Consider the following 14,742-nt stretch of genomic DNA (forward strand, 5'->3'; position numbering starts at 1 on the left):
CAGTGACTGAGTTTGAAAATGACTATAATGATATGTCCCTTCAGACCATACAAAACACACCCTTTTAGTCCAAAAGGAGGAGTTGAAATCGCTATGGGAGAAGACGAAGCAGACATATGAAGAACTCTTGAGCTCCTCAGAATTCGAGGCAAAAGAGCAGTCGGCCATTAAAATGAAGCACAAAGTTACATACTTCAGCTTTCTCAAGTGCCAGGCAGCGATGGCTGAACTTTCGGAAAAACTTGAGATAGCTGAAAAGAAAGAAGAAAGTTCAGGAGATAGGGAATATCGCGTGCGCCTGCCACCGTGTGATACGGACGTTTTCAAAGGAGATTACCTTTCTTGGCCTTCGTTTAGAGACATGTTCACTGCTATATATATACGTAACAAAAACCTCGAAGCAGTAGAAAAATTATATTAAAAAAAAAAAAAATAAATAAATAAATGTAAGGCGCGATAACCTCCGAAGAGATCTAAGGCCGAGCTTCTCTTCCAATTTGCGTCGAGCTCCTTCTGATTATCCCTACAAATTGGCCGGACGGGACCTACAAGTTTTATGCCGACTCCGAACGGCATCTGCAAGACAGATGAGTTTTCACTGAGAGCTTTTCATGGCAGAAGTACACCCGGAGCGCTTGCCAAACACTACCGAGGGGCGACCCCGCTTAGAAAAGTTTTCTTCTAATTGAAGAGCCTTATTTCTAAGATTTTGATGTTGCTTTGCCCGGGGTGCGAACCCAGGGCATACGGTGTGTTAGGCGAAGCACACTACCATCACACCACGGTGGCCGAAAAATTATATTACTTAAACCAAAAGACTCAAGGTGAGGCCAAAGAGATAGTTGGGCGATGTTCTTTAACGAAAGACGGTTTCGAAACAGCGTGGAAAAATCTTTGTGACAGATACGAAAATAAACGTATCTTAGTAAACGCCCAATTAAAAATTATTTTTAGTTTGAAAGCAGTTGAGAGTGAATGCGGTAGCTCTATAAAGAAACTGCAACGTGAAATAAATAATTTCATCTCGGCGCTTCAGTGACATCCTATAGACATATCAAACTGGGATGCAATTATAACATATCTATGTTCCACAAAACTGCCAGAAACTACACTGGCACTCTGGGAACAAACAATTGAAAACAAAATTGTAATCAAGTATTGATTGTTGGATATTTGTAAATGAGAAAATCTTTATGCCAACTCTGTAAGCAACAAATAATGATGTTAAAAGAAATGCGAAAAAACAAATGGTTTAACTAAATGTAATCAAATACAAAAATACAAAAGAAACGCATACAAATTTGTATTTACTACTAAGCGTGCTAAATCAAAACAAAATAAATTACAAGAAAAAATATTTGCACACTCAAAAACTGAAAGTAATTTAAAAATTAATCAAGTTTTTTTGATAATCATCTACCATTTAATTGTATTCAAGTTAAACAAAATCTTTAAATAATCACATGAATATGTCTATGCAATGACCATATCCGAGCACTCGTGCTAGACGGCCCAAACCAGCACCGAAATCCACAACATAATAAACGGGTGACTACTGGCAGCCTTGTTCACACATTGATCCCATCAATTCAATTTCGTGACGCTACTTAGGTTTGACACAGTTATGGAAAACGTGCTTTAGCTTTGAATGGTTTACAATAGGACTGTGTGAAGAACTCAAAGTCAAGTCAGTGCCTTTTCGAACTCTTGGGATACACAATTGCCGTAATAGGCTATGCAAAGCTAACAGCGTTAAGGGCCAAACACCAGCCCGTCGTCGCGCAGGTTGCCCATTGCAATTTAATAAGGCACTAAGCTGCTCAGGGGGTATATGCTCCAAATGTAACTGCCAACTTTTTAGCAGCCCTGCCTTTGGGAGCTTTTTCCAGTGTTTGTCTATATAAAAATCCGATGTTTCTGAAAAATAAAAAGATAGATTAATTAATAAAAAGAGAACAATTTATTAGCTTCCGTACACACCGCCGGTTGTTTTATATCAATGGCATTTTTTTTCATTCAGGAAGCGAGAAATTGTACAACATTGTGAATGATAACTAAGTGTGTTATCTTATCTGTCTAATGCCTGACAGAATGTTCAATATGGCTCCTTTTTAGCGTTTTAACAGGGTGTTCAATATGGCGGCGCCTATCATCAGCGGGTGATAGAAAGAGATACAGAATGGGACAGCGATAGTCAAATACAAATCAGATGATCCAATCACTTTGGAATTTTGGTCTATGCAGAAGATATCACACTTAGTTATCATTCACAATGTGGTAAAAAACGTCAGAATCTCTACACTCACTTCAGATAGTCAAGGCATTGCATTCATTGTGAATTCACAATGATTATTGCAATCATCTCGCGCACTACACGACATGCACTACATGCCGCACGACATATCGCGCACTGCATATCTCGATCAATCATTCATTTGGTCGAGATTTAAAAAAAAAAAAACAAAAAATACCTAATTCCACGAATCTCAACATTATCGACACTACACGTCGAAAATAATGTTGAATGATGGAAATGCAACTCTGTTGTACCTTTTCAGCAGTTTTCGAACCGTTCCGTGTGGTGGCAGGCCACTTGTTGTGAAAATAAAGTTCACCACAAATCCAGAATAAATTTAGGACCACTTCGGCGACATCCACCAACATAAATCGAATTATAAAATGTATTGAATGCGCTAAAGCACAAGCCACATTGCATGGATGAGTGCTAAATCCATTTTTCCTTCATCTCTTCGCGCACATAAGTATTTAATTATGGCCTTTAATCTTTTATTTCAATTAAATTTTATTTCAAGAAAATGTTTTTTTCTTTTGCGAAAATATGTTAGAGATAAATTTTGGTTTACGCCACCCAAACAACATTCCGCCAACCTCAATGTGGGCATGATCAATGATACCAATATTCTTTCAGATCATGACCCGTTACCAAACCTTATTGGCCAAGCCATAGTCTCCGGCTCTGTGCCGAATATAGAAAAAAATCCCCGGAGGAGAGGTTGCAGGCCGTGCTGCTGCACAAATACTGTCCAAATTGTCTGTCGCCCTTTCACCGCGTGGACAAGCGCAATAGCAAATATCGCTACAAACGGTGCCAGCAGAAGCACCACACCACGCTCCATCTAGATGAGCGTCAATCTGAACGCGATGATGCAACAACCATTGGCGACGACAACCCGTCCGACCACACGTTGTGAATCCACCTAATGGGGCCGACAAAGTCGTGGGCTCAGCAGGTGGGAGAAGAGGAAATGGAAGAGGAGAGAGCGAAAGCGGAGGAAGAGCGAGCAAAAACGGAAATAAGACCCTCAACGAGCAGGAACGGGATGCGCAGTTTCCGGCCGCTGTTGCAGCACGAAAGGAGTGCGGAGGAAGTAAAAAAAGCTCGAAACCAACAAAATAATTTGCGGCACCGTGACGTCGGACCCCATCGAAGCTCCACTAAATCGTCTAAACTGGCAAGGCAGCAACGGCGAAAGAAATCGACGCCATATATTTCTGACGCCCAAAATGCAAGAGCAATATCGCGCGACACACCGGAAGACTTCCGGACAGTTCGGCTTCTGCAGGCTACACTATCGCCCATCATGCGGCCTTTCGTACCTATTGCGCCGACGGCCATCGTGCGCATCCAATCGTGAGGACACTTACACCTAGTTCGTGCCATCATCGATCCCTGCGCCACCAGCACAATCGTCGATGCAGAGCTGGTACGCGATCTACAATTGGAGCACCAAGGACCAGGGCAATGCACCCTTATTCTGCGCGGCAAGTTCGGGTCATCGACGCATGTCAACACTCAAGCCGCAGTGGTCAAAGGCCACTATCGCTTGAGTCCGCCGTCTAATGTGGACCCGAAGGCTGCCGCACCCTTCGAATTCATGCGGCTAGCGGATCCGCAATTCTACAGCTCATCACCAATACGGCTTACACTCGGCGCTGACATATACGCCGAAATGATGGTTTGCGATACACCGGCATCGACAGTTAGTGATCTCCTAACACAACCGACCGTGTTCGGATTGGTGGTCTCGGGAGCCTGCCGCCAAAGATAAGTTTCCGATTTTCACGCCTCACACATGCGCGATCTTATATATATTTAAGTAAATATGCACGGAATTCAAAACCACGCACGTATTTTTAATAACTTCTTTTCTTTTTCCACAGGAGAGCGAAACGTGAGGTCAACCATCTGGCGTGCAGTGCTTGCAGTCCGCATCTGCACTGCCTTATTTCGTTACCCAGCCTTACTGGGCGTGCGATGACGTGGCATTCATTTTTTTAATTTTTTTCTTTGTTGCTGACGACAAGGGGGCTAGGAGGCCTAAATATATCTCCCTCCCCCCCTCGTCACATAATTTTCTTTAGTTTATTTTCCTTCGTCTACTACGACCCACATATGCTTGTGATCACTAATACACACAAGCATCTGTGAGTGGTAGTACGTATGTATCTTAGATTTTTGCCGCTGTGAGCCCGCGGTACAGCAACTTTGTTGCCGGGAAACCCAACGAAGGAGCTGTATCGTGTGTTAGTCGGCTCATGTCGCAAAGAGGCTCGTCCTCTTTTAATCCAGCAGCCAGCAAAGGTACACGTAATCTCACGTTCACGTAAGTGTAAATTTTCAAAATATATAATATAATTTTCCGAATATTTTAATATTCTATTTCACAACATTTGTTAAACCTTTTTTCTTTCCGTTTCGTTGTTTCCTTTCAATATATTGAATAAAAACTATTTTATTTCCTTTCACTAATACGAAATTTTGGGTGTTTTCTTATTTTCTCCTTTTCCTGCCTAATCCTATTCTTTTACAAATACGTAGGTGCGCGCCGTTGCCACCACGCATTTGTACATGCGCGCACCCACCGGCGCTTGTCCTTATACCGAAAGCGTCTCAACTGATTCAGTGCGAAACTGTTTAAAGCTTTTGGAAAAATGGTTTGTCCTGAAAATTTGTAATGACCACGGTTTACGTTTGCTATCACTCGGCACACTCTACGAGACATCGAAAGCATATGTAAAAATAATTGTTGCAAGGATAGCCGAATTGGTGCCATTGAAAACAGGACATAGGTGTAGGCATCCCAGGAATGGAATGCGCAGAATTGAAATTTGCCGGCTCGAAGTCATCCATTGACCATATTTGCTGTGATGCTGTTAAAATTTTAATTGCGGCTGTATGTTGATTGGATTCACCATAATTCATTGCAGGTCAGCAAAGTGGAATGGTCTACAGAAAGTTATCATCTCTTTATGACTTGCAAGAAAAATATATCAGGTACGGCTTGTGAAAAACATGAAGATATTTGTGATGTTTTACAATTAAATTTTGTTAAAGGTACTTTGTCAATGAACCCCTGTATGGCATCAAATTTCCATATCCTACTACCAGGGGACGAGACATTACATACGAACCAATGAGAAACCCTAGCAAAAATATATTTTGGCTCCAAGTTCACATTTCCCAACAACAGCATGAAATCAACCTATATCCATGGTAACGAGGATGATAGTATGGAAGTAAACAAGTCCGTCGATATATCGAGCATTCTATCAGATGGTAAATTATGGAATATAATAAAGCTTCCTCAAACTTATGCAGCTGGTAATTGGCCTATTCGCTGGTTCGCATTCAGCAGTTGCTGGTCGAGCTGAGTTAGCACATTACTCAGTGGTGACAAAAGGGTAGAAATTAGTTGGGAACGAGCCACAAGAAAAATATTTCGTGTTATTTGGGGGTTTACTTTGGTGGAAAGGGTTTATTGTTTTGGGGTGCTAATCGCTGTTGGATCGCAGAAACGAAATACGCTGCTATGATTAAACATGTTTCGAAATCAGCTGATGTCACTTTTTTCTGATGGCCTTGTTAGCCCTTATTGCTTTAAATGGATGAAAACAACCATTTTTAGAAGAAGCATTCTGTGGCAGATAGTGAATCTGCGTTATACTGTTTTCACACAGAAACTTAATGATCTCATTTCACCTTCTAATGAAATCGTAAATTTTTTGCTTTCACACAGAAGTAACTGCTCGATTAGTATGAAGGATGAAATGTCAAGCGAATAAAATGACAATGCTGTATGACAGACAATCATGGCGGAACGATACAAGGTGGCAGCATGGTGATATACCTACATACATAAATAAGAATTCCATGTACTTTTTTTTTGTAAATTCGATGGACAAATGCCAAAATCGTACTGCGCCGGATGTTCATGTATCAAATCAAATAAAAAAGGTTATAATAAGCTGTTCGATGCGGCCACCTTGTATCGTTCCGCCATGCAGACAATGACATTTACTTTGAAAAATGATATTTTTAAGCACTGAACACACCAAAAACTAAGAAACTGAACGCTCCCAACAGAGTTGCATTGTGATTTTGACTTCATTAGGCATTCGATTAGCTATTAATGAAATAATTATAGATTCGAATTTTGTAGGGAAGATTGAGCTCAATAAGCATCTTAATGTAGAAAACTGCCTTTATTATTCAATAAGCCGTCTGTGTGAAAACAGTATTAGGGTTTTGTTGGCCTCGTTCGGGGGAACGAGAGCAGGGTTATTGGTTCGTTGGCCTCGATCGGGTGAACGAGAGCTGGGTTATTTGGGATCGAGGAATGTGTGCTATTGCAGTGCATTTTCCTCGTCCCTGGGCGGAAGTAGTACCAGTTTTGCGATTGGTCTGGTAATTTGTCCTTTAGTTGTATTGACGTCAACAAAACGTACACGGTTATCGGAACCTGGGTGTGTGTTGACATTTCTCCCCATTCTCCACTCGTTGGGTTGTAGGTTGTCCTCCTTTATTACCACTAGGTCCCCGGGTTTTAAGTTGCATGTGGATGTTTCCACTTATACCGTTTCTGGATTTCGGTGAGATATTCCGATTTCCATCTCTTGCAAAATTTTTGATGAAGGGCTTTCATCTTTTGCCATCGGTTTACGATTGAGGCAGGATTTTCACTACAATCGAGCTCAGGTGGAGCTAGAAGATGTCCACCTACGAGAAATCGGCCTGGAGTAAGCGGCTCTAGGTTGGAAGGGTCGTTGGCTGAGGGACTGAGAGGCCTAGAGTTGAGGCAGGCCTCAATTCGACATAAGAGGGTCGTGGATTCTTCGAAAGTATATTTATGATCGGTCGCGATCTTTTTAAAGTGGGTCTTAAAACTTTTCACCCCCGCTTCCCACAAACCCCCCCTGTGAGGAGCGCTTGGCGGTATAAAATGCCATTCTAAAATGTGATGGCTATATTTATTCAATGTTCCGTCCCTTGCTTCACGAAGAAATGCTTTAAACTCGGATCGTAAAGATCGCGAAGCTCCGACAAAGTTAGTACCATTGTCGGAGTAAAAATTTTTCGGACAGCCTCGTCTGGATACATATCTGGCGAACGCAGCTAGGAAGGACCCGGTACTAAGGTCGTTTGTCGCTTCTAGATGGATGGTTTTCGTCGAAAAGCAGACGAATGAACAAACATATCCTTTTGAAATTCAGCATCCCCTCCCTCGGTAGGATTTTATATCGAATGGTGTCGCGAAATCTACCCCAGTGTTGGTGAAGGCCCTGGTAAAGGTGGTGCGCTCTTTCGGAAGGATCCCCATAAGTTGCGTTTGTGTCCGCTTCCTGTAAATAGTACAGACCTTTCAGTTGTGGATAACAGACCTTATCATTATTTTTACAAGTGGGATCCAGTACTGAGTGCGGATATGACGTAGCATCAGCTGGGTTCCTCCATGCAGGGTGGTCTTATGAGAGGATTGAACTATAAGTCTGCATAACCTGCAAGTGTAACGAAGGATAATGGGATGACTTTCGTTATGGGACATGTCTTTGGATGCCCCAGTCCGCCCCCAAGTTCGAATGATGCCTTCCTTGTCTATATATGGATCCAGAGGCAAAATCTCACTCTTACCATTTATTAGTTTTCCTGACTTCAAATTTCCGTACTCTTCTTGATAATCTTGCTTTTGGCATATTGTTATCAATCTTTGTGGTGTTTTTCTATTTCGTCGGGGGCTATCGAATGAGATTCCCTTTTAAAGGAGGCTTTAGTTGTTGGGTGCGTTTTCTGGAAAAACCGAAGAATATAGGATATAACCCGCAAAGCCCTTGGTAAATCGGAAAACCTGTCCAGAATATCAAAGTTATTTTTGACCGAAGTTGTATGAACTTTCACCCTCTTTTCCTCCATATTCTTATTGTAATCTTCTTCTTGTGTTGGCCAATTTTCGCTGTGTTCTTGTAACCAAGAAGGTCCCTGCCACCACAAAGAATTGTTGATTAGATCCGAAGCGTAGGGGCCTCTGCTCACCAAATCTGCAGGATTCAGTGATGAGTGATTGCCACCGATGTAACGTAGTTTCAGACACATCTTCATCCCAGCCTGTCCCTTCCAACCAAATATTTTGCATTATTACCTTTGGCTAATATTATGACTGGTGCCAGCCAGCCAAGAGCGTCGAAAAGTTTTGTGATCGCAGAAAGTATTGACCTTTTTGTTACGGCATGGTTATTGTCAAAGGGTTTCGCTGTGAAGTAAAAGTAGTCGAAATGGGCGTTCCACCTAATACCGAGTGCTTTTACCATGCTGGTGTCTTCAAACTCGAGAAAATCCTGGCTTAATAAGTGTTACTTCGGTATACCCTGTTGAATTTTCTTGCAGTTGGACGTTCATTTTCGCAATGGGAAACCTGCCGATTGTAACGCCGATGATATTTCCTCCCTTGCTTTTATTGCCACAGGCCTAAATATATCTCCCCCCCCCCCCCCTCGTAACATAATTTTCTTTAGTTTATTTTCCTTCGTCTACTACCACCCACATATGCTTGTGATCACTAATACACACAAGCATCTGCGAGTGGTAGTACGTATGTATCTTAGATTTTTACCGCTGTGAGCCCGCGGTAGAGCAACTTTGTTGCCGGGAAACCCAACGAAGGAGCTTTATCGTGGGTTCATCGGCTCATGTCGCAAAAGACTCGTCCTCTTTTGATCCAGCTGTCGAAATGAAAGCACCCTGCCAACATTCGTCACGTAAGTGCTAATATTTTTCCAAATACTTTACAATATTACTGATACAACAATTGTTAAATCTATTTCCTTAGCATTTGTTGGTTCATTTTAGTTGTTTAATAAAAACAAATTATCACTTTGTCATTGAATTAATCAAATCCTTTTGGTGTTTTTTATTCTTCCTTTTTTTCGCCTTAATCACTCTATAACAAATACGTGGGTGCGCGCCGTGGCCACCACGCATTTGTTCATCGCTCTTGGATCGCACCGATGAAATACGCTGATATCATTAAACATGTTTCGAAATCAGCTGATGCCACTTTTTTCTGACGGCGTTGTTAGCCCTTATTGCTTTAAATGGATGAAATGAACCATTTAAAGCAATTTTTAATATATAATTTATTTAATAATGTGGAAAAGTTTAAACAACGTGACATCAGCTGTGTGATGAATACCCACACTGTGATGGGAGAGGTACGGGGATATTCTGGTGACGATATGACTAAAATTCTGGGGTCAATACCTAAATTCAATTATCTTCTGAACAATTGCGAGGTGGCAACGGCGCACTAACGCAATTGTTGGAAGAAGCATTCTGTGGCAGATAGTGAATTTGCGTTAGGGTATTGTTTGCCTCGTTCGGGGGAACGAGAGCTGGGTTATTGGTTTGTTGGCCTAGATCGGGGTGAACGAGAGCTGGGTTATTTGGGATCGAGGAATGTGGGCTATTGCAGTTCATTTTCCCCGTCCCTGGGTGGAAGTAGTACCAGTTTTGCGATTGGTCTGGTAATTTGTCCTTTGGTTGTATTGACGTCGACAACACGTACACGGTTATCGGAACCTGGGTGTGTGTTGACGATTCTCGCCATTCTCCACTCGTAGGGTTGTAGGTTGTCCTCCTTTATGACCACTAGGTCCCCGGGTTTTAAATTGGATTGTGGATGTTTCCACTTATACCGTTTCTGGATTTCGGTGAGATATTTCGATTTTCATCTCTTGCAAAATGTTTGATGAAGGGCTTTTATCTTTTGCCATCGGTTTACGATTGAGGCAGGATTTTCACTACAATCGAGTTCAGGTGGAGATAGAAGATGTCCAACTACGAGAAAGTGGCCTGGAGTAAGCGGCTCCAGGTCGGAACGGTCGTTGGCTGAGGGACTGAGAGGCCTAGAGTTGAGGCGAAAGTATATTTATGATCGGTCGCGATCTTTTTAAAGTGGGTCTTAAAACTTTTCACCCCCGCTTCCCACAAACCCCTCATGTGAGGAGCGATTGGCGGTACAAAATGCCATTCTAAAATGTGATGGCTATATTTATTCAATGTTCCGTCCCGAACAGACAAACATATCCTTTTGAAATTCAGCATCCCCTCCCTCGGAAGGATTTTATATCCAATGGGCCCGCGAAATCTACCCCAGTGTTGGTGAAGTCCCTAGTAAAGGTGGTGCGCTCTTTCGGAGGGATCCCCATAAGTTGCGTTTGTGTCCGCTTCCTGTAAATAGTACAGACCTTACAGTTGTGGATAACAGACCTTATCATTATTTTTACACGTGGGATCCAGTAGCATCAGCTGGTTCCCTCCATGCGGAGTGGTCTTATGAGAGGATTGAACTATAAGTCTGGATAATCTGCAAGTGTAAGAAAGGATAATGGGATGACTTTCGTTATGGGACATGCCTTTGGATGCCCCAGTCCACCCCAAATTCGAATGATGCCTTCCTTGTCCATATATGGATCCAGGGGCAAAATCTCACTCTTACCATTTATTAGTTTTCCAGACTTAAAATTTGCGTACTCTTGATAATGTTGCCTTTGGCATATTGTTATCAATCTTTGTGTTGTTTTTTTTATTTTGTCAGGGGCTATCGAATGAGATACATGGTCCTTCGTTTCCAAACCCTAGAAACCGTGACTGATCTGAGTGGGGATACAGTTTCCAAAACCTCAAAGCCACAAGTATCTCGTTCGACAACAGATACATCTGCTAAAAAATTAGGGTCCTATCAGGCAAGGGCAAGTGTAGCCAAACCTACGTGTAAGATGTGCAAAAGTCCTGCACATCGAATTTCAAAGTGTGAAAAGTTCTTACGTTTAACGCCTACTAAACGGTTTGAACAAATTAAGAGCAGCCGTGGGTGTATAAACTGCCTTTCTGCTGGCCATTCGGTAACGAAGTGCGCCAGTCAAATGAACTTTGCCACATGTCATTTAAGACATCATACGCTGCTTCATATTTCGAATCAACCAAGACCAACAAATACTTCGGGGGAAGCTCAAATACGACGCAATGCTGAAAGAGTAAATGCTCCGATTAATAATGTGAACTCATGTTTCGCAAATACGAGTAAAGGAGTGCTATTTGGGACAGCACAGGTAAATATTCATTTAAATGGTGTTGACTATTCGGTGAGAGCCCTAATAGACTCGGGATCTGAATGCTCATTCATAACCGAGAAACTCAAGCGTAGAATAAATCTGCCAACTAAACGCATGCATGCCCAAGTTTCGGGCATCAATAATACAATGTCTGCACAAGTAAAAGAAGTTTGCAACATACAACTGCGGTCACCATCAGACCCATTAATCGAGATCAATACGATCATGCTGGTTTTACCACAACTAACAGGGAATCTTCCAACTTGCCACATAAACGCAATGACTATGCAAGCATTCCCTGACTTAGTACTGGCTGACAAAAGATTCTTTGTCAATGAGCCAGTCGATCTAATTCTGGGCGGAGACATATACCCCCAAATTATGTTAGGCGGTATTAGGAACGATCTGCTGAACACATTAATAGCACAGGAAACAGTGTTCGGCTGGATTCTGACAGGCCGTACAGATGCGGTTAATTCAAATAAAACTTTAGTTTCCTATTTCAACGAGGTTACTTTAGATAAACAACTGGCGGCTTTTTGGGAGATAGAGGCAATTCCAAAGAAGAGGATCATCAATAACGATGACACTTACCGCGAGAAACTATACAAATCCACAACAGTTCGGAACAACGATGGCAAATACGTAGTCTCCTTACCCTTTAGGAACGAGTTTAACTTAGGCCCCTCATTAAGAAGTTCGTGTTCTCCATTCTATCGCAACGAGAGACGACTTGCGAAAAAACCAGTCCTTCAAACGGAATACAACAGAGTTGTATCCGAATATGAATGTTTAGGGCACATGAAACAAATAGGCAATATTTCGCCAGACTCAGATGTCTGTTACTTCCTACCTCACGATGTTGTTATAAAGGAGGGAAGTACAACGGCAAAAGTCAGGGCGTATTTAACGCATCATGTCCTACCACAAACTGAAAAAGCTTAAATGATGCCTTATACCCAGACCCAATACTTCAATCCGACCTAAAAATCTTAATATTTCGTTGGAGACTGTTCAAATACGTCTTCAACAGCGACATCGAGAAGATGTATCGCCAAATATGGGTCAATGGAGACCAAACAAAATACCAGCTAATCGTATTTCGCAACTGCCCCAAGGAGGCAATCAACCTTTATGAACTGAAAACAGTAACATTTGGAGTGAATTACGCTCCCTACCTTGCGATTTGAACACTACACAAACTGGCTGATGACGTAGAGACCTCGCATCCAATGGCAGCAGATATCTTGCGAAATTGTATGTACGTTGATAACGTACTCGCCGGTGGACACAGTATCGAAAGTGCAATAAGGGCAAGGGATCAGATATCAGCGGCATTGCAATCGGCAGGTTTCCCATTACTAAAAAGGACGTCCAACTGCAAGAAAATTATACAGGCTATACCGAAGCAACACTTATTAAGCGAGGATTTTCTTGAGTTGAGACACCAGCATGGTGAAAGCACTCGGTATCAGGTGGAACGCCCATTTCGACTACTTCTACTTCACAGCGAAACCCTTTGACAATAATCATGCCGTAACAAAAAGGTCAATACTTTTTGCGATCGCAAAACTTTTTCGACCCTCTTGGCTGGCTGGCACCAGTCATAATATTAGCCAAGATAATAATTCAAAATATTTGGCTGGAAGGGACAGGCTGGGATGAAGATGTGTCTGAAACTACTTTACATCGGTGGCAATCATTCATGACAGACGGCTACAGAAAATATGCAACTATCAAACATTAAAGTAACCCTTTGGACAGATTTGACTATAGTGCTGGCATGGATCCGAAAGCCACCATGTTCGTGGTCAACGTTTGTGGCACATCGAATAACGAAAATCATAGACAAAGTAGGAGACAAAGTATGGCGGCATGTAGACTCCGCGTCAAATCACGCAGATTTGGCGAGCAGAGGCCTCCGCGCTTCCGATCTAATCGACAATTCTTTGCGGTGGCAGGGACCTTCTTGGTTACAAGAAGACAACGAAAATTGGCCAACACAAGAAGAGCATTATAACATAAATATCGAAGAAAAGAGGGTGACAGTTCATGGAACGGTCGAAAATAACTTTGATATTCTGGATAGGTTTTCCGATCTACCAAGGGATTTGCGGGTTATATCCTATATTTTTCGGGTTTTCCAAAGACATGTCCCATAACGAAAGTCATCCCATTATCCTTGCTTACACTTAGAGGTTATCCAGACTTATAGTTCAATCCTCTCATAAGACCACTCTGCATGGAGGGAAGCAGCTGATGCTACGTCATATCCGCGCTCAGTACTGGATCCCACGTGTTAAAATAATGATAAGGTTTGTTATCCACAATTGTAAGGTCTGTACTATTTACAGGAAGCGGACACAAATGCAACTTATGGGGATCCTTCCTAAAGAGCGCACCACCTTTACTAGGGCCTTCAACAACACTGGGGTAGATTTCGCGGGACCATTTGATATAAAATCCTACCGAGGGAGGGGATGCCGGACTTCAAAAGGATATGTTTGTCTGTTCGTCTGTTTTCGACGAAAGCCATTCATCTAGAAGCGACAAACGACCTTAGTACCGTGTCCTTCCTAGCTGCCTTCGCCGGATTTGTATCCAGACGAGGCTTTCCCAAAAACGTTTACTCTGACAATGGTACTAACTTTGTCGGAACTTCGCGATCTTTACGATCCGAGTTTAAATCATTTCTGCATGAAGCGAGGGACGGAACATTGAATAAATATAGCCATCACAGATTAGATGGGCATTTTATACCGCCAAGCGCTCCCCACATGGGAAGTTTGTGAGAAGCGGGGGTAAAAAGTTTTAAGACCCATGTTAAAAAGATCGCGACCGATGATAAATATACTCTTGAAGAGTTTACGACCCTCTAATGTCGAATTTAGGCCTGCCTCAACTCTACGCCTCTCAGTCCCTCATCCAATGACCCCTCCGACCTGGAGCCGCTTACTCCAGGCCACTTTCTCGTGGGTGGACATCTCCACCAGAACTCGATTGTAGTGAAAATCCTTCCTTAATCGTAAATCGATGGCAAAAGATGAAACCCCTTCATCAGACATTTTGCAAAAGATGGAAATTGGAATATCTCACCGAAATCCAAAAACGATATAAGTGGAAATATCCACAGTCCAACTTAAAACCCGGGGACCTAGTCGTCATAAAGGAGGATAACCTCCAACCAAACGAGTAGAGATTGGGGAGAGTCGTCAACACACACCCAGGTTCCGATAACCGTGTACGTGCTGTTGACGTTCATAAAATGAAGGGACACATTACGAGACCAATCGCGAAATTGGTACTACTTCCGCCTTACGACAAGGAAAATGAACT

Source organism: Eurosta solidaginis, chromosome 1, assembly GCF_040869045.1.
Source record: "Eurosta solidaginis isolate ZX-2024a chromosome 1, ASM4086904v1, whole genome shotgun sequence".
In the NCBI taxonomy this organism is placed as follows: Eukaryota; Metazoa; Arthropoda; class Insecta; order Diptera; family Tephritidae; genus Eurosta; species Eurosta solidaginis.